General features: G+C 40.9%; 1 protein-coding gene across 1 annotated transcript in view; it reads left to right on the plus strand.

The window, feature by feature from the left end:
* The first annotated feature begins 3,951 nt into the window (after positions 1 to 3,951).
* GJC1 (gap junction protein gamma 1) overlaps positions 3,952 to 21,752 on the plus strand; it is a 29,504-nt gene continuing 11,703 nt past the window's right edge. The window contains exon 1 of the mRNA XM_079797177.1: positions 3,952 to 4,010. The gene's annotated coding sequence lies outside the window, so the exon portion shown is untranslated. The remainder of the gene's footprint in view (positions 4,011 to 21,752) is intronic.

Genomic DNA, 21,752 nt, shown 5'->3' on the forward strand with positions numbered 1-21,752 from the left:
AACGGCCAGCCTTTAAAACCCCTTAAAACTAAGGTCCAATGCGTGCTCTCCCTTTGGGGAATAGCCCTTGCCATTCCCTCTCCCTCCTCCTTCCCCCACAGGCATGCAGCTCCTAAACTCTAAGGACCCCAAGAGACTGCAGCCAGGGGAGAAATGGGCAGCAGCAGCTCATCCCTGGCTCATCCCTTGAACCTGTCCCCAGTGCCCCCTTTTCCCTGACTTCCCAGAGAGCCTAGGCTCTCCTGATGCTTCTTCCATGCTAAGTCCTTTCTTGTTTCACTGTCCCCAGCTTTACTAAAAGTTCCCTCCTAGTCACCTGGATTCCTGTTGCAAGATTTCTCCTGCACAAAGGAAGTCAAGAACCCACACACTGCCAGCCAGCCCCAGCGGCCCTCGGCAGACTGCCCCTTTCCCGTAACAAGGTAGCAGACAGAGAAAGTGTATCCTTCCTAATCTCCATGAAGAATGGGCAAAGCTATGAGATGGGAAGCCTTCCCGGGCAGATTCATCAATGAATTGATAAGAAAAGTATTTCATAAATATTTGATAATAGATTATTTATACCTATAATACATAATACCCGGTGGGGCAAGAGTAGATTTACAGTCATTAATGTGGAAAATAATACAATAATTAATAAACAATAATACTAGAATAAATACTGGCCCTGGCCGAGTAGCTCAGTTGGTTAGAGTGTCCTCATGATATACCAAGGTTGTAGGTTCGATCCCTGGTCAGGAGGGCACATACAAGAATCAACCAATGAAAGCATAGATAAGTGGAACAATGGAGCAATATTTCTCCCCTCGCTCTCAAATCAATAAATTAAAAAAAAAGAATAGCCAAAACCGGTTTGGCTCAGTGGATAGAGCGTCAGCCTGCGGACTGAAAGGTCCCGGGTTCGATTCCGGTCAAGGGCATGTACCTTGGTTGCGGGCACATCCCCAGTGGGGGGTGTGCAAGAGGCAGCTGATCAATGTTTCTCTCTCATCGATGTTTCTAACTCTCTATCCCTCTCCCTTCCTCTCTGTAAAAAAATCAATAAAAATATATTTAAAAAAAAAGAATAAACTGTATTTCACATACAACTGTAAACCTACTTTTTGCTCCACCCTGTACATATTTGTTTATATATATTCTTTATACACAGGGGTGGGCAAAAATAGGTTTACAGTTGTGAGTACATGAAACACAAGAGTTTATTCTTTTTTAAAAAATAACCTAATCACGATGTGACATTTCATTACTTTTCTTTTTTTATTGGGGTGACATCGGGCAGAGTATATTCTTGTATATTTTTCCATATGAACAACCGTAAACCTACTTTTGCCGCCTCTGTATATGCTATATATACATATATAATCAAATGTTTTAACACTTATGTTAAAGGTTTTTATTGAACTCCTAATATGCCACACAGGTGTATCGCTCAGATGTGGCAGCTGAACACATCGGTGTATTCAAGCATCCAGATTACGAACAGAATAGGACTAGCCCCCCAAAACCCCCTCATGTTTCCTTCCAGGAACTATTCTTCCCTCAAGTTAACTGCTACCCTTACTTCTTTTTTTAAAAAATATATTTTTTTATTGATTTTAGAGAGGAAGGGAGAGGGAGAGAGATAGAAACATCAATGATGAGAGAGAATCATTGATTGGCTGCTTCCTGCACACCCCCTACTGGGGATCGAGCCTGCAACCCAGGCATGTGCCCTTGGCCGGAATCGAACCTGGGACCTTTCAGTCCGCAGGCTGATGCTCTATCCATTGAGCCAAACCAGCTAGGGCGCTACCCTTACTTCTAATAGCACAGGCTGATTTTGCCTGTTTTTGAACTTGATATAAATGGTTTTGTGAGATTTATCTGTCTTATGGTGTATAATTGAAGATTGTTCATTCTCATCTCTGCATAATGTACCCTTGCGTGAATATAATACAATTTATCTACCCTATCTACCATTGATGGGCATTTTGGGTAGTTTCCAGTTTTCTGGCTCTTACAAATAGTGATGCTATTAATACTCTAGTACAAGTATTTTGGTAACATGTGTACACATTTCTGTGGAATTCCCTCGGAATTGCAGTCATAGTAGAGCCACAGGTTCAGCTTTAGTAGATATTGCCAGTTTTCCAAAGTGATTTGTACTAATTTATACTTGGTTGAGCAATATGTGAGAAGTCTAATATTTCAATCAGCATGTACAATGATGTGTTACCAGTGTTACTTCCGCTAACATGTTCTTTATTCAAATTTTCATAAGTGTACAGTCTTCACATTTGTCATTTTAAATACGTGTGTAGAAGTAATGTGATCATGGGGGGAGGGGGGTTGAGGGAGACTGAGGCATGGCAAGAACAAAGGAAAGAGAAGTTACAGAGTTCGACCAGCTGAGTGGGGACAGTGCCTGCCCTGGATAAACAGATGTTACTCAGAAGTAGCTGCCACTTGAAAATAGAGGCTCAAAATGAGCACATTTTTTTGACATTTTATCGAGAAGCCAGAAATACAGGTTTTTAAAATTTGGCGATTCAATCATATTTTGGGAAAACATCGTACTGGCCAAATAAAACTTTGTCGGTAGTCCAGATGCCTAGCCCTCAAGTTTTCAACCTCTGGATCAGCGGTTAGGGCTCCACAGGGCTTTCAGGGTGGAGGTGGGGAGTTGACTAGTAGCAAGTTACCTCACTTGTTAGAGCTTAATTTCCTCTCTGGTCAAAAGGGAAAAACAAACGCCTATCCTCTTGCATAGTGATGGTCAAAAGAGAAGATTTAGGAGCATGGGTGTTGGGAGTTGTCAAACACTCTACAGAGGACTTTCCCATCTCCTTAGCACATCTTCTGTTTCACACTAACTCACCCTACTTAAAAGTATTTGAGAAATTTTTAGATTCCTACCAGACAGTTGAAGACTGGAGATTCCTGTCCTAGCCGGTTTGGCTCAGTGGATAGAGCGTTGGCTTGTGTACTGAAGGGTCCCGGGTTCCATCCCAGTCAAGGGCACATGCCTGGGTTGTGGATTCCCCAGAAAGGGTCATGCAGAAGGCAGCCAATCAATGATTCTCTCTCATCGATGTTTCTATCTCTCTCCCTCTCCCTTTCTCTCTGATATCTATATCTCTATGTCTATATCTATCTATCTATCATCTATCTATCTATCTATCTATCTATCTATCTATCTATCTATCATCTATCTATTAAAGAGTGGAGATTCCTAGACTTTTAGGAAGTCTAGGCTGCTGGGATGCAAAGGGTTAAGAGGAAATGGCCTTTTAGGGTTTCGCTAACTCGAGAAGTCCAGGACTTCAATGACTCAAAGGAGCTAGGATGGTTAGCTCACCAAGGGCTCCGAGTTAGCAGAACCTAGAAAGTGGCATCAGCATCCTACGTGCCACAGGACCAAGGCCTTGGCCGAGCGCTCGGACAGCTCCGGGACTGGTTAGACCCGCTCCGAATACCCAGGTAAGGGCGCGCCCTCTCCACGCCGTTAGTCGCCCGCTCCAGGGGAGACCCTGCCGGCCGGGTGCTCCGGTCCTGGGAATCCAGCCGGAGGGACGTGATGGCCCGGAGAGGTCGGCTCCATCCCAGATGCAGACGCCGCGCGGGTGGGCTCCACACGCGCCTGCGACGCGTCCCGGGCCGCCCGGGAGCGAGCGCGGCCCCGACCGCGGAAAGTTAGGCGCTCGCGCCACGCCCGCGCGCTCTGGGACGCCCCCTCCCACCCGAGCGCCACGTGCCGCGCGCCCCTCTCCCAGGCCGCGGCGGGACGCCCCCGCCCCCATCGCGGTGCGTAGTGCGCAGGCGCCTCCCCGCGGGTCCGGGCGGCGGCGGGAGCGGCTTTGGCCTCGGCTGGAGACTGAGGTGGCAGCGGCGGCGGCGGCCCAAGAGGAGGAGGAGGAGGAGAAGCGAGGGTGGCGGCGAAGGCGATGGCGACGCGGGGCACATGAGGCGGCGGCTGGCGGGACGGGCCGAGGCCCGGCGGAGGAGGCGGCTCCGGGGGACCCCGCCGCCCGGTGAGGGGCGACCGCTGGGCCGGCTCCGAAGGGGCGGGCCCGGGTGGGATGGGGACGGGAGAGAACTTGTGCTGGGAGGACGGGGGGCCGGGGAAGAGGAGGGGCTGCGGGGAGGGACTGGGGCTCCGCCGAGGGGTTCCCGCCAAGCCCGAGGGGCGTCGGCACCCGCGGCCCTCCGCCGTCGCAGGCGCGCCCTCCCGCTTTGTCCCCGGGCGCGCGGTTTCCAAATTGGGAGGGAAACGACTCGGGGGTGGGTCCGGGCCGCGGCCGCGGGAGGGGAGCCCGGGGGGCCCTGGGCGCGCACTTCGGCGGCGCTCCGGCCGTGCTCCCGCCTCCGCGGGGCGGTTAGGGGCGCCGGGCCGCGCCGGGCGCTCCGCGGGCCGGGCTTTGTCTCCGGCCGCCGGCCCCTGCCGTCTCTCCCGGCTCGTTGGACGCTTCCCCCCGGCACCTCGGCGCCGGGACTCCAGCCTCCCGCCGAGGGCTCCGCGGAGACGGTGCAGAGGCTGAAGGGGAGGGCGCGGGGCGGGGAAACGGGATCGTTGCCTCTTGATGAACACGCTTTTTTTTAAAACTTCAAATGGTTTCTTCCCACTTCTGGAAACTTTGGACGACTGTGCTGGCTTTGTGTGTTCCCCCCACGTCCATCTCCAGGTTCAGAATTGAGGAGAAGGCACTCCCGCTGTGACCGGGGGCAGTTGTGTGGTTGGCCGCAGCGTTGGGAGCTTTCAATTGAAAAGATTTGCGTAAATGTGTGGTTTAGAATTTTGGTTCTTTTTTCCTTTTTTTTTTTTTTTGGCGATTGTTCCTAAGATTGGTATTACTTTGCTTTGGGAAATGGGTGAGTTTGGTTTTATCGTTGGTAAGAGTTTTTGCTCCTTGAGAAGTGGCGTCGTTACAGATTTCTTTGTGCTTTACGTTGTTAGCATCAGGATAACACGTCGGAGTCGGATAAGTTAGCGTAAGTTCTCGTAAGCGTTCGTCTTGCGTGCCCGGTAACTAAAATTGTGCGTTGTGTGCACATTAAAGTGAGTACACGGGAAAGCGCTATAAAAACCAAGCGACAGATGAAAGGGGTTTTATTTTAATTCCCTGATAAAGGAGAGGAGCCTATCTGGAGCACATTAATATCTGAGTTAATAATGTAATTTAGGGGTCAAATCTTTTGTCCCCCAAGAGGGTTTAGGTATTAATATTCAGAATAAGAATGTAGAAGAAAAAAAACGTAATTTCAGGGCTCCTGACAAAAAATATTTTGAATTGTCGTTACGTTTGCTGGGGTTTTCTGGTTTTATTGTTTGGAATTTAGCATAGAGTTGTGTATTATAGTTGCTTTGGATTTCTTAAGTGCAATGTAATGGCAGAATTTAAAAAACATGAAATAACTTTTCTGGGTAAAAGATAAAAAGCTCTGTCTGGTAAGCAAATCTGTGTCTAAGTGTTGGCCAGATCTTTGTGAACAGTGTTGTAGGTGAAGGACATGTTGAAGAGAATATATGCATTTTCTATGGAAGTTCTTTTATTATTTGTCCTGATTTGTAATGGTTTACTATTTACTACTTTTCTTAAACTGTTGTGCATTTTTCCAAAGCACTTCAAATATCCTTTCTAAAAGTCAGTGCTTTTAACTTCTTTTTAGGTTGTGTGACTTTAGAACTGGCTTTCTACATATGCTAGGTAGTTACTACAGTTTTCTTAAAAAGAAGCAAAGTAACTTTCTATTCAGTTCATGAAGGTAGACTTTAGTTTTAGTCTAATCCAATGGATTTAACAAGTTAACATTTCTTGAACATAACAATCTTACTTACAAATTGTGTTACCCTTTAATAATTTTTTTTTCTTATTTCACATTTATATAAATTAGCTAAAGGAAGGGACACAAGATATGTCTCTGATCAGCACCTCCCACCCCCAGGCTCACCTATCAATTCAGTAATTGGGATCCTAGAATACAAAATTCATAATTAATACAGAGCCTCATTCTCTTAATATCTAGTTTGTTCCATGCCTAAATAAGTGTAAAGTGATAAGTTCCAACATGTGTTTTTTTTTACTTGAAGTTTGTTCACATTTTAAAATAAGTTAGATATGTTCTTTTTATTATTAATAATATTAATCTGGATAGTTAAATGCAAGGGGGTCTAATTCTTGTTTCTAACTCATGCTTTCTTTTTTCCCCCCTTTTCAATCCTCACCGGAGGATGTTTTCTTCATTGACCCTCAGAGTGGAAAGGAGGGAGGGAGCAGGAGAGAGAAATATCAGTGTAACTAACACCAATGTGAGAGAGACACAGAGTTAGGTTGCCTCCCTCATGTGCCCCAACCTACCGGGTCTGGGATCAAACCTGCAGTCCAGGCACTGCCTCTGACCAGGAATGGAACCACAGCCCCTAGTGCACCAGCCAAGGAAAGCATTAACCCCGGAGCACACCAGCGAGGGCAACTCCTGCTTTTCTTGTAGCACAGGAACATCAGAGGGCTCCTATCCAAAATATCTGATAAAAAGTCAAGAAAGGATGGGATTACTTTTTTTTTTTTTTGCTTTTGTAGACCATTCTTTTGAGAATGCATATGAAAAGGTAGATTTTAGCTGATATTAACCTGAAACTTAGACATAGAAACCATTTTGAATTGTTAATATCAGCTAAGTGCCAACAATTGTTTTTCAGAGTTTAGTTTGTGGGGAAGTAAGGACCGATTCTGTTAGGTCTGAGCATTGCTATTTTCTACAACTCTCAAGAATGAATGACCAGACAGCACTGACATACATCCTTGAGTTTTGCAGATATTGCACTGACTGACAGCACTTGGGTTTATCGTTCAGACCTGTGGAATGTGTTGCCCAAAGGTTTTTTTTTTTGTGTGTGTGTTTCTACCCCCCCCCCCCCCACACACACACACAAGTCAAGGATGAGATATCTCTTTGCACATACACTCTGTTTCTAAAGAAATGAAGTGATCTGTGAATGAGTAGAGCCCTCAATTAAAGCTTGTTCTTTGAGACTAGATTGCTGTAGCACCAGCACAATTTCTACAAAAGTGTTCTGGTGCCCACACATTCATTCAGTGAACCTTTATTTTTATTTTTCCATCAAGTACTTATGTTAGGCACTAAATTAGATGCTGAAGGTTCAAAGATAAATACTATGTGATTTTGGTTTTGAAAATGCTTATCGCTTAACATGCTAAAAAGGGTTAGCAGTCTGGAAATTATCTAAAATCTTTGATATAAAAGAAATGTATAAAAGAGTAAGTTTTGATGCTTTATCTCTATAAAATGGAATCAAATTCTCACACCTCTGTTCTTACCCTTCAATCTCTAATACTGTATTCAAGTCTCAGATAGTTAAGAAGATTATTTTTATCTATATCTTTGTAGGAGTTACCAGTTTTAACTGAATTTGTTGTTACTTTGAGTTAACATTTCCTTTGGGAATGTTCCGAGTAAAGTAGATCTGGACTCTGTCTGTTTTTAGGGAATTCTCTTTGACTCATTCTTGGGCGTTAGTTTCCTAATTGCCCATCCAGAATTGGTATTTATTTAGATTAAAAAATTTCCCTCCTGAAATAACTCTGTTCTCTTGGGTTCTAATTTTCCCTCCTTGCTCTCTGGGTGTTCCTTCAGGCTCCCTCCGCCCCTCTTTTATCAGATGTTTATTTAATTGTTCTTCCTCAAGTCTGGGTTCTTTGTCTTCCTCTCTTCCCAGTCTAGTCTTATCTGTGTGGCTTCAGTTACTGTATATAACTTGAATATACCCCAGTTTTTATCTGTAGTTCAGATCCTTTTTTTGATCCCAGCTGTCTGTTCAACTTGCCCACTTAGATATTCAGTACTTTGAGTTGAGTTGCCCCAGACTGAGCTCTTGATCTTGGCTGCAAACCTAGACCTTCACTGTACCCTGTTTTATTAAGTGGCTCTGTCAACAGCTTACTGAGCCCAGATTCTTGCCGTTTCTCTCCACCACTATCTCTCCATTTTGGTCTAGGCCACCTTTCCTAAGTCTATTGTAGGCAATTCTAAATGTTTTCCTTGTTCACATTTGTAAAAAGAGAAAAAGTAATATGAAATATGTAAGACAGAAAAAGTAATAATACTACAATAAATACTTGCGTACCTACCTTGCAGCTTAAGAAATAAAATGTTACCAGTACACTTGAAGTCTTCTGTGTTTTCCACCTGATTGCATGCTCCCTACCATCTCCATTGTAGGCTTTTTAAAATTAGAGGTCATTGCCAACTTGAATTTATTATTCCCTTGCATTTCTTTATCACTTACTATCATGTATATACCTCAAGCCATATACAACAAGTCCTCACTTAATAGCAATAGGTTCTTGGAAACTGCAACTTTAAGCAAAACAGTGTACTAGTATAATGAAACCAATTTTACCATAGGCTAATTGATATAAACAAGAGTTAAGTTCCTACATATTTCTGGTCACAGAAACATCACCAAATTTCTAAATACTCAAAACACTTCTAATATTAAACATTAAACTGTGAGCTATACATACATTTAAGAAAGATTAATAAAAACAAATAAGATAGTTGTTTTTATCTTTCAGCCTGCTTATTCCAGTTCAGTGTCGAGGGTGGTCTGAGCCTATACCCTCAGCACAGGGCAAGCTTCACCCTGGACCAGGATGACCTTCCCACACACCCACACTCCCTCAGACTGGGACAGTTTAGACACACACATTTGCCTTATATGCACATCTTTGGATGTGAGAAGAAACCAGAGCACCTGGAGAAAAATCCAGGCAGACATGGGGAGAAGGTGCAAACGCCACAGACAGTGGCCCCTGACAAAACCATGTTATTCAAGGACCTGCTGTACCCTCATCTACTCTTCACAGCTGAGAGAATTGTCTTTATAAAACAAATTTAATCAAGTCACTTATCTGAAAACTTTGTTGTTTCTTTTATCTCCATTTAACAAGGTATGATCTGGCCTTGCCTACTTCTCCAGCATCGTTTCTTTAAAACATTTTTTTAGCCATAGCTGGTTGGGCTCAGTGGATAGAGCGTCGGCTTGCGGACTGAAGGGTCCCATGTTCGATTCCAGTCAAGGGCATGTACCTTGGTTGCGGGCACATCCCCATTGGGGAGTGTGCAAGAGGCAGCTAATCGATGTTTCTCTCTCATCGATGTTTCTAACTCTATCCCTCTCCCTTCCTCTCTGTAAAAAATCAATAAGATATATTTAAAAATATATTTTTTTAAAAATTGGTTTTAGAGAGAGGGAGAGGAATAGAGAGAAACATCGATGCATCAGCTGCCTCTTGCATGCCCCCTAATGGGGATTGAGCCAGAAACCCCGGCATGTGCCCTGACCAGGAATTGAACTGTGACCTCCTGGTTCGTGGGCCTATGCTCAACCACTGAGCCACCCTGGCCCTGCTCCAGCATCATTTCCTGGTACTTTCTTGTTATGTATGGTCTAGCCATACTGATGTATTTCATCTTCCTTGAAGGCTCAGAGCTCACCCAAGGGCCTTTGTACATGTAGCTAATTCCTCTGGAAGGCAGCTCCTCATTCTTCAGAATGTGCTTAAGTAAGCACATCTGCAGAGAAACCTCTGATTTTCCTCAGTTAGGTTAGGGGGCCTTGTAAATACACTCTCATAGCACCGAGCACTTCTGTTTTGTAGAATTTATCACAATCTTAATTTAATTATTTGTATATGCCTATTTCACCATTAGGCTATACTTAACTCTTGTTAAGTCAGTATTAATGTTTATCTTGGGTAGGCCAGTATCCCCAGCACCTAACTCATAGTTCATTATATATTCAACAATTACATGAGTGCTTACTAAAATTTTTAAAAAAAATATTTTATTGATTTTTTACAGAGAGGAAGGGAGAGGGATAGAGAGTTAGAAACATCTATGAGAGAGAAACATCGATCAACTGCCTCCTGTACACTTCCCACTGGGGATATGCCCGCAACCTAGGTACATGCCCTTGATCAGAATCGAACCTGGGACCCTTCAGTCCACAGGCCGATGCTCTGTCCACTGAGCCAAACCGGTTAGGGCTAAAATTTCTTTATTTGTAGTTGCTGACTGTACTATAGTAATTTCTGACAAAGCTTTTGTTCTAACTAGGAGCCTCATTATTGTGTGTGTGTGCTTTTTTTTCATTATTGCTTTTAGAGAGAGTGGGAGGGAGAGAGAAGGGGAGAGAGAGAGAGAGACATCAATGAGAGAGACGCTTGGATTGGTTGCCTCCAGCATGCGCCCCAGGAAAGGGACCTGCAACCCAGGTACATTTCCTTGATGGGAAATGAACCCAAGAACCTTCACTCCCTAGGCTGACACTCTTAACTGCTGGGTCATACCTGTCAGGGCAGTTTTTAGCAGTTTTAACAGACCAAACAATACAGTGATCACCCATGGTATGGTATACACAGTGGGGACTCTTGCCTCACAGGAAGATAATCACAGCTAGGCTTAAGTAGGCTATCAGATGACATAAAGAAATGGAAGATTAGCCGAAACCGGTTTGGCTCAGTGGATAGAGCGTCAGCCTGCGGACTCAAAGGTCCCAGGTTCGATTCCGGTCAAGGGCATGTACCTTGGTTGCGGGCACATCCCCAGTGGGGGTTGTGCAGGAGGCAGCTGATCGATGTCTCTCTCATCGATGTTTCTAACTCTCTATCCCTCTCTCTTCCTCTCTGTAAAAAATCAATAAAATATATTTAAAAAAAAGAAATGGAAGATTAGGTGTATTTTTTTCTTGATAGACTGCACCTAGTTCTAATTTTATTTTCTTCCCATTTGCTGGGCCAACGGTTAGTATAATATGTCCCAAGAAACCGGACATATTATAGTTATACATTAAAGCTGACATTGACAGTTTTGTATTTGACCATTTAATTGACTTTTTAATAAAAGTGTGTTTTGGAATAGGTAATGTATTATGTAGTACACAATCCGAAAGGTATAAATGGATATACAGTGAAAAGTAAGTCTTCCATTGTTCTCTTTTCGTTCAGTCACACTTTTTTTTCTGCTGAAGCAATTACTGTTTACCTTTTTTGTGAATTCCAGAGATAACCAACCATATTCCCCCACACATATAAGTGGTAGCACTCTATATACACTGTTCTACAGCCTGCATTTTTCACTAATACACCTTAGTTTCATATCATTACAGATAGAGCTATCTCATTCTTTTAAAAAAAAATATATTTTTTTATTGGCCCAAACCAGTTTGGCTCAGTGGATAGAGCGTCGGCCTGCGGACTGAAGGGTCCCATGTTCAATTCCGGTCAAGGGCATGTGCCTTGGTTGCACGCACATCCCCAGTAGGGGGTGTGCAGGAAGCAGCTGATCGATGTTTCTCACTCTATCCCTCTCCCTTCCTCTCTGTAAAAAAAAAATCAATAAAATATATTTAAATATATATATGTTGTTTTTTTTTATTGATTTCAGAGAAGAAGGGAGAGGAAGAGAGAGAAACATCAATGATGAGAGAATCATTGATCGGCTGCCTCCTGCATGCCCCCTACTGGGGATCGAGCCTGCAACCCGGCCATGTGCCCTTGCCCAAAATTGAACCCGGACCCTTCAGTCTGCAGGCCAATGCTCTGAGCCAAACCAGCTAGGGCAAGCTGTCTCATTCTTTTTGACATTAGATGGGCTGTAATTTGTTTACCCAGTTCCTTACTGATAGTCTTTTATATTGTTTCCAGCCCATAAACAGTGCTGCAGGGAATTTTCCTGTACATTATTTTATATCTGTTAGATAAAATTGAGAACTGAAATTCTCAGAGACCGAACCCGAAACCTTGGCATATTGGGACAACACTCTAAACAACTGAACTACCCTGACAGGGCCTATGTAGTCTTAAAATAAAACACTACACCCACATAGTATAGCAAAAAGGTCATTAGGTCCTGAGTTGTATTCTAGACCTTACAGCTAATTTGTATGTAAGTCATCATGATCTTTGATATCCTCTTCAGTAAAAAGGATGTTAGTCTCATATTGTGGTGTCAAACCATGAGCCACTGCAGGCAGAGTAGTTGAAAGATAACCTAGTTTTATCTGTGAACTGTAACTAATACTAATAGCATGTGTGACCTTTTCAAATGTATATGAAGTTTATTTATAGTAAATAAACTCAGCCCTAGCCGGTTTGGCTCAGTGAATTGAGCATCTGCCTGAGGACTGAAGTGTCCCAGGTTCGATTCCGATCAAGGGCATGTACTTGCAGGCTCGATTCCTGCCTGGTGGGGGCGTGTGCAGGAGGCAACCAATTGGTGTGTCTCTTTCACATGGATGTTTCTCTCTGTGTGTGTCTCTCCCCCTCCCTTCCACTCTCTCTTAAAAAAAAAAAAATCAATGGAAATATGTCCTCAGGTGAGGATTAACAAAGAAAAATTTAAAAAAACCCTGCAGATTTATTTTAAAACATTACCAGTTTATGATAGAGTTCTATATTTGTGTTTTCTCCAAGTACAGATAATAAACATATAACTACTATTATATAGGGCTATTGAGAAATCTTACAATTTACCTAAAGGTCCTCAGACTCTAAAAGTTGGGAACTATTAGCCTAGGCCCGTGGTTGGCAAACTGCGGCTCGCGAGCCACATGCGGCTCTTTGGCCCCTTGAGTGTGGCTCTTCCACAAAATACCACGGCCTGGGCGAGTCTATTTTGAAGAAGTGGCGTTAGAAGAAGTTTAAGTTTAAAAAATTTGGCTCTCAAAAGAAATTTCAGTCGTTGTACTGCTGATATTTGGCTCTGTTGACTAATGAGTTTGCCAACCACTGGCCTAGGCCATCACTAATGTTTCTTTTACAACTAATAGTGTGTGAGCTTTTGGAACTAAGTGTGCTTGTGGAAGAGTTGGATGATAAAGGTGTTTGGGGGTTTTCTTAAGATAGTGACCTTTTTAAGCTTATAATGTCAGAAATGTTAGTTCTTGAGACCTATTTTTAAAAGATCTGATTGACTATTTAGACTTAGAAAATGTTTTAGTGAGAGGGGCAATGTAGTACTTTCTGAAAGGGAATTTGTTGTTTGTGTGTCTAATTGCTTTGCCCTCATATTCCAGTTCAGTAGTACAAGTTCATGTTTTCATTGTGAAAGCTTTGTATTATCGGTGGAACGGTTCAAGCAGATGCGCTCTTCTCAGATTCGCTTGGGAAGGAAAGCTTTGAGTTTGGAAAAATGATTAGGAATTGGGGGAGTGTGTCAGTTTTTATTTTAAAAAAAAATCTAAAAGACGTTTTTGTTGGTTTTTAGAGAGAGAGGAAAGGAGAGGGAGAGATAGAAACATCAATTGGCTGCCTCCTGTACGCCCCCTACTGGGGATCCAGCCTGTAACTGGGACATGTGTTGTGAACCAGAAATCAAACCAGCAACCTCTGGGTGCATGGGACAACACTCAACCAACTGAGCCAAACCGCCCGAGCTGTCTCCGTTCTCTTATTGAATTGTGCACTCCATTATACTTGAACTTGGGAAAGAAAAGAGAATAGAAAAATATGTTTATGATTTGAAATGGGAGGAAAATTTATATACATAGCTTACAAAGCATTCTACTGAATAGATTTATTTTGATTACCAGTTAATTATAGTTATTAGTTCAGTGAGAAATTTTAAGCAGCCACATATTCTTATCCCAACAGAAGAACCCTTGATATGAAGGAGAAAAAATGAAGTGGAGTGATTAGGACAGGAAGTATGAATTTTGTAACATTCTCATATGTCAAGTAAACATTTATTTTACTATTTTTAAAAAATGTGTTTTTATTGCCCTAACTGGTTTGGCTCAGTGGATACAGCATCAGGCCGAGGACTGAAGTGTCCCAGGTTCAATTCCAGTCAAGGGCATATACCTTGGTTATTGATTTTTTTCTCCATATATATTTTTAATTGATTTTCTTTATTGATTAAGGTATTACATATGTGTCCTTATCCCCCCATTGCGGCCCCCCTCCCCCGTTATTGATTTTTTACAGAGAGAGGAAGGGAGAAGGATAGAGAGACAGAAACATCAATGATGAGAGCGAAGCATCGAACAGCTGTCTCCTGCATGCCCCTTACTGGGTATTGAGCCTGCATCCCTGGCATGTGCCCTGACTGGGAATCGAACTGTGACTTCCTGATTCATGGGTTGACGCTCAACCAATAAGCCACACCATCTGGGTGCAAGTAAACATTTAATAGAACTCACTTGTAATAGAGAATGGTAGGTTTTTAGTGGCTGTTTTAATAATCAATTTATCAAATAAAGGTAACTTCTTCCAAAATATTGAATATCAGACACTCAATAACTAGCAGGTAGTAGTGGCAACAATGATATATTTCAAATAAATATTGGTTATATTAATTTTCCATGTTGCTTTTGGACCATTTGAGAGTGAGTCTCTAAAGAAATGAGAAGAGCAGCATTATGATAGTAAGCTGCTATATAAGACATCATATCAGAGTACTACTATCTTTTGATATGTCCTTACAGATTAAGAATTACCCTCTAGGGTCACCCTTTACATTTTAATCTGGAATAGAATTTTAAGTTCTGTCTTGGATCCCCTTATGCAAGCGGGTGTAATTGTACCAAAGGTTCTGTGAGATAGTTAACACTTTTCTGTGTTGTATCCATTTCTTAACTAGGTCTTTATGAATATATGCAAATATTATGAAATTTGTACCCTGGCCTACTTTTAAATTTCTCTTGGGGCTTTTCCTGCATAGTAAAGCTTTGCCAACTCCATTATTACATGTTTTTATGTATAATATACTAAAAAGCAAATAAAAGAAAAATTGTCCATAAGCCATTGTTAATGTTGGTGTACTTCTGCTCAGGCATATTACTTTATTGTTGTTTTTTTTTTTTTGTTAGTTTGTTTTTGTCTTTATTATATAAAAGCATTTTCCCACAATAATGAACTATTCTTTTTAACCTTTTGCACTCGGATGTCGAGATTAAAATTACTCTTTAAAAAAAAAAAATTACTCTTTGAATGTATCAATAATTTGAAATAGAAAAAAATCCAAATAAATAAGTTTGTATGAAAAGAAACTCCAGTTTTTTATTCTACTGCCGTGCTTTGTAAAATCTGGGGTATTTAAAAAATTAAATCCTGAGTAGAATAAAGGAATCCAGAAAAAAGCAAGCGAGTGCAAAGGGTTAAAATAGGTCACAAGTTGGCAGGCTTTATTCAGCTGGTAAGATCTCTAGCTCAATATTATTATTATTATTATTTTTTATTGGTTTCAGAGAGGAAGAGAGAGATAGAAACATCAATTATGAGAGAGAATCATTGATTGGCTGCCTCCTGCATGTCCCACACTGGGGATGGAGCCCACAACCCAGGCATGTGCCTTTGACTGAATCGAACCCGGGACCCTTGAGTCAGCAGGCTGATGCTCTATCCACTGAGCCAAACCAGCTAGGGCTACTATTATTATTATTATTATTATTATTATTATTATTACTAGTGGCCCAGTGCACGAATTCATGCACATTGAAAGGAAATTAATTAGAAGAAATATTTTAATATCGCTATTCACCCTTTATAATAGAAGTGTCAACCACATTCACAATTGACAGTGACAGATCAAAGCACATGCATGCGATTGGCACCCACAAGAGCCTTATATGTATTGCGCATGTGCGAGTCAATTTTGCCTTTTATAGATATAGAATAAACTTGCTTAATTAGACCTGCTTTCTGATGTAGCTAAACTTTTCCCATCCCAGTGAAGCACCCCAACTTCTCTGTCAGGTAATTGTCAGCAACACAGCAGTAAATATCAACACGAAGCAGATTATTATTGTAGATCACACAGGGAGAACAAAGGATAAAGTATTTCACTGCAGCAGTGTTTGACTATATTCTGCACAGTGAGAAAACCTGAAGTCATTTTCAAGGTCCACCATTTCTTACTTCTTTTCAGTCGGGTCAAGTTTCTACGCTTTCTAAATCTCTGTTTTCCAGCTAATAAAAAGAAATTAGGATTCCACCGAGTTTCCTATCTACCTACTCCAGGACTTTTGTGAGGATCAAATGAGATGAGACACGGGAAAACGCTTCACAGACATTTGGTTAAATTGTAAAGTATTTCCACCTGGCTGTAAAGCAAGTGGTGTTCCTGGGCTGAAGAAACTCCAAGGAGGCTAGTTGCTAGGGAGAGGAAGCTGGGTGTTGCTATGTGATGTCATTACTTGGAGCCCACAGCCACCATTTCTGGGCTGGGCTGTGGGCTGCATTTTGTGCCATGGGGTCTCGGCAGCATTGGCTGCGATTTGGTGGGCTGTCGCTCCAGGGTGGTGGCGGGGCTTGTGTCCCACTTGGGGGAAACTGAGTGTTGCTTTGTTGTCGCCAGGTCCATGATGCCATTTCTCTATAAATGGCCAGTGTGCGTCACGGCAGCTCCTGCGTTGAGCGTCTGCCCCCTGGTGGTCAATACGTGTCATAGCGACCAGTTGGACACAGCATATTAGTCTCATATATATAGATTACTTTAAAATATATTTTCATTGATTTCAGAGAGGGAAGGAAAGGGAGTGAGAGATAGTAACACCAATGATGAGAGAAAAATCATTGATCAGCTGCCTCCTGCATGCCCCACACTGGGGATTGAGCCCGCAGTCTGGGCATGTGCCCTAACCGGGAATCGAACCATGACTTCCTGGTTCATAGGTCGATGCTCAACCACTTAGCAACTCCAGCCGGGCATTCTCAATATTATTTAAATTTTTTAAAATTAATTGTCAACTTAAAAAATAAAGGAGACTGCAGGTAGGAGTGTAAGTTGATATAACCCTCTTTGGAAGAGGACTAATTTACTAAAGCTGACATATACATACCCTATGGCTGGGTATTCTGCTTCTAGGTATGCTACAGAAATGCATACATAAGTTTACCAGAAGACATATGTGGAATGTTCATAGTAGCATTATTCATATTTGTCCCAAACTGGAAACTGCTCAAAATCTATCAACCAGCAGTGAATAGATAAATTGTTATGTATTCACAGAATGGCATTACAGTAAAGCAAATGAATAGACTTGAAACCAGGGCCCAGGCCAGGGAGGAGCCAGCAACCAAGGTATGTGCCCTTGACTGGAATCGAACCCAGGACTCTTGGGTCCACAGGCCGACACTCTGTCCACTGAGCCAAAGTGGCTAGGACAAAAGAGTGTATTTTTTATGATTCCAGTATAAGAGTCTATTCTGTATGATTTCATTTATATAAAGTTCAAGAGCAGGTTACACCAGTGGGTCTTAGTGTGGTGTGATACTGTTCCCCAAAGGACATTTGGCAATGTCTACAGATATCTTTGGTTGTTACAACTGGAAGAGGCCAGGGATACTCCAAAACATCCTACAGTTTATAGGACAGTCTCCCACAAGGAAGAATTATACAAAATGCCAACAGTACCAAAGTTGGCCCTGGGATAAACTCTGCTGTTAGAGGTGAGGATGGTGGTTTCTCTTGGGTATGAAGGGGCATGATTGTGGCTCTGAGTGATTAGTAATATTTTGTTCTTGATTTCAGTGTTGGTTACATGGGTGTGTTCTGATATAGAAAATTCATTGAGCTGCACACTTACATTTGTGTGCATTTCCTTAGGTATTTTAGACTTTGATTAAAAATTTACCAAAAAATCAGACTTCACATAAAAATCCAGGTTGAAGACTTATTTGAGAATATATGACAGTTTGTTAACTCCCACAGCTCTAGCCAACAACCCCCTTTAGTTGGTGCTTGTGTTCTCCAGGCCCCCTTTTCCTCTTCAGTTACATTGTATCACCTCACTGGTATCTAGACATTTTAAAAATGTCTTAAACAGCTTTATTGAGATTTAATTCATACCATACAGTTTGCCTATTTAAAATTTATAACTCAGTATTCCACAAGTTGTGTAGCCCTCACCACAATCTAATTTTATATTTTTGTTCCCCCCCAAAAGAGATTTAATACCTATTAGCAGTCATTCCCTATTACTCCCCATCCCTAGTAACCACTAATCTGCCTTTGATCTCTATATAGTTATAGACATTTGAATTTTGTGATCTTACTTCTAAAACAAGATTTAATGGTTGTGTAATGTTTCACCATACAGGTTTTATCATAAATTATGTAAAATTCTTTTATTGGGCATTTATTTAGGATAAGTGACTAGATACGAAATTACTGATCAAAGGACATGAACATTCTAAAGTTCCTGATAACTATCACCACAATCTTCCAGAAAGATTCTACCAGACCACCCTTGCCATCATTGCCAGTGCTTTATTTTTGTTGCAAATTTGTTGTGAGCCTAGTCATATGGAATTATTATACATTTATTTTTATTTTGTCTTAGATATATTTGTTTTCCTAGACTGATCATTGTCAGACAGTTGGTTTGACCTAAGCTTAGTTTGGGACAAGTGTGCCAATACTGTTTTTGTGTATGTTTTTTCACATGAAGACAGTACCACTCATGATGCATTGTGAATGAATGCATTATCCCAGGTTCCCCATAGTTCTCCAACTGGTTCCTGATGGTTCTTAAGTTCAAGACAGTAACTTTTTGCCAGCACAAATTGACACTTCAACCCACAATGGTGTATTCTGTTTCCTTATTGGTTCATAGAGCCAAGATTTTAAGCTACTTTTACCCATTAGGTTTTATAATTTGATTCACAATAAAGTATATTTTATGTTTCTCAAATATTGTCCATAACTAAGAGCTCTTTTGAAAAACAAGTTGTTTTCATGTTTGTAATATATAAATTACTATTTGCTAGTTAGCTGCTGTAATGCTTTTGCTTAGAAATTGTCACTAGCTAGTTATTAAACATCTATTATCGCTCATGCAGAATTAACTTCCACTTAAAATGTTCCACTGAAACAAAACTTCATTGTAAACCCTTTAATTGATTCCTTGTCTCTGCATACAAAGCAGCCTCATTCAGAAGTGTGAGTCACTAGCACCATTCTTAGAGGATTGCTCAGCTCATGATCTGGGAGGCCCAGATAGTTAATACTTCAGAATCATGGTGAGTCAATATTGAGACTCTTTAGTCCAACCATAGATTTTCTAGGATGACATTTGGGAAATGCCTTCTTGAAAATTTGACATTTTACTGTTGTTTGATTTCACTGCTATTACTTTGCTTATTTCCATATACATAATTTGTTGGTTGTTTTATGAATTTTTTTTCTGTGTGGAGTGATTTTCCTCAAACATTAATAGAAGGGACCTTAGAAATCATCTAATCTGATATTCCCCACTTATTTCACAAATGAAAAATGGAAATATTTACTCCTGAAGCACATGTTTAGAATCTTTTGACTCCTAGTTCAGTGCTTGCGCTGTTTGTTTCACAAAATTCAAGGTTAGGAATCCCTTTTTAAAATATTGATTTTAGTTCATCCTTGATTTTGTTATTTAGGAAAGAAATTAAGATTTTAAAATATGGTCTACCCATTGTAGGCTTTAGGTTTGTTTTGTGTGTTTTTTTTAATTAGAAGAAAATTAAAATTTGGCTCTGACCCATTTGGACTTGGTTGTTGCATTTGCAAAATATTCAGAATAACGCTAATTTTGAAATTTTTAATTTCCTGATTATAATTTTTAGTGAGCTTAAAAAATTGACGGGATAAGTTACGGGAGTTTTTTTAGTTGTTGGTCTGAAACTCTTGAGGCTTTTTTTTTTTTTTTTTACATGAGTCTGTTAGAGAGACTTTTCCAAACATATATATGAAAGTGATATTTTTGGATTGGAAAAAATGAATCAGATAAACTGGAAAGTAAAACATTTCCCTGTAGAGTTGCTATGCTATAAAAATGTTTCAACTTCAACAGATGATTTCAGTTACCTTTCTCTAGTCTTCTGTTGCGTAGCATATATAATTGTACATTAAATACCTCTTGAACACAACTGTTGTTTTTAGAAAGTATAAATTTCCGCCCCTAGGGCAATGGAAGCTAAAGAGAAAATTAACAAATGGGACTACATCAAAATAAAAAGCTTTTTCACAGCAAAAGAAACCATCAACAAAACAACAAGAAGGCCCACTGCATGGGAGAACATATTTGCAAATGGCATCACTGATAAAGGTTTAATCTCCAACATCTACAGGCAGCTTATACAACTTAATAAAAGGAAGATAAATGATCCAATAAAAAAATGGGCAACAGACCTAAATAGAATCTTTTCAAAAGAAGACAGAAGGAAGGCCAAGAGACACATGAAAACATGCTCAACGTCACTAATTATCCGAGAGATGCAAATCAAAACAACAATGCGGTACCATCTCACACCTGTCAGAATGGCTATCATCAACAAATCAACAAACGACAAGTGTTGGCGAGGATGTGGAGAAAAAGGAACCCTCGTGCACTGCTGGTGGGATTGCAGACTGGTGCAGCCACTGTGGAGAACAGTATGGAGTTTCCTCAAAAAACTGAAAATGGAACTCCCATTTGACCCAGTAATCCCACTCCTGGGAATATATCCGAAGAAACTAGAAACACCAATTAGAAAGGATATATGCACCCCTATGTTCATAGCAGCACAATTCACCATAGCTAAGATTTGGAAACAGCCTAGGTGCCCGTCAGCAGATGACTGGATCAGAAAACTGTGGTACATCTACACAATGGAATACTATGCTGCCATAAAAAAGAAGGAATTCTCATCATTTGCAGCAACCTGGGAGGAATTGGAGAACATTATGTTAAGTGAAATAAGTCAGTCAATGAAAGAAAAATACCACATGATCTCACTCATTTATGGATAATAAAGAACATTATAATCTTGAACAAAAAGATAGATACAGAGACAGTAAAGCATCAAACAGACTGTCAAATTACAAGGGGAAGGTTAGGGAGAGGTGGGGGAGATAAGAGATCAATCAAAGGACTTGTATGCATGCATATAAGCATAACCAATGGATGCAAAACTCTGGGGGGTGGGGGCATATATGGGAGGGGGGTGTGGGGAGGGCAATGGTAAGATATGTACACATATAATACCTTAATAAAAAAATTGAAAAAAAAAATAAAAAATAAAAAATAAAAAATAAAAAAAAAATCTAAAAAAAAAAAGAAAAAAGAAAGTATAAATTTCCTATAAACTATCAGATTGCTTTTTAAAAAAATACATATTTTTATTGCTTTTTTTTTTTTTTTTGAAGAGAGAGGAAGAGAGAAACTTTGATGAGAAATTACATACAATGGATTATTATCCAGCCTTATAAGGAAGCAAATTCTGACACATGCTGCTACAGCATGGATGAATCTTGAAGACATTATGCTAGGTCAGCTGGAAGCCTGAAAGGTCTCTGGTTCAATTCAGGTCAATCCCCGGCCCTGATCTAGGTCAATGCAGGAGACAACCAATCAATGTGTCTCTCACATCACTGTTTCTCTCACTCTCTCTCCTCCCATTCTCTCTAAATCAGTGGAAAAAACATGGAAGATTAACAAAAAACAGGCAAAATTGGATGATCTTAGGCAAATTTTATAAACATTCTGGACCTCATGTATTCAATTTTATAATGGATCTAATTTGCTGTTACCCAGTAACTCAGTTGGTTAGAACATCATCCTTGATATGCCAAGGTGTTATGGGTTTGATCCCCAATCAGGGCACACACACGAGTCAACCAATGAATGCATAAATAAGTGAAACAACATATTGAGGTTTCTCTCTCTCTCTCTCCCTATGCCTCCCTCTTTCCCTTCCTCTCCCTCTCTCCTCCCCTCCCCCCCTCTTCCCTTC

The sequence above is a fragment of the Cnephaeus nilssonii genome (genome assembly GCF_951640355.1).
Source record: "Cnephaeus nilssonii genome assembly, chromosome: 19".
Lineage (NCBI taxonomy): Eukaryota > Metazoa > Chordata > Mammalia > Chiroptera > Vespertilionidae > Cnephaeus > Cnephaeus nilssonii.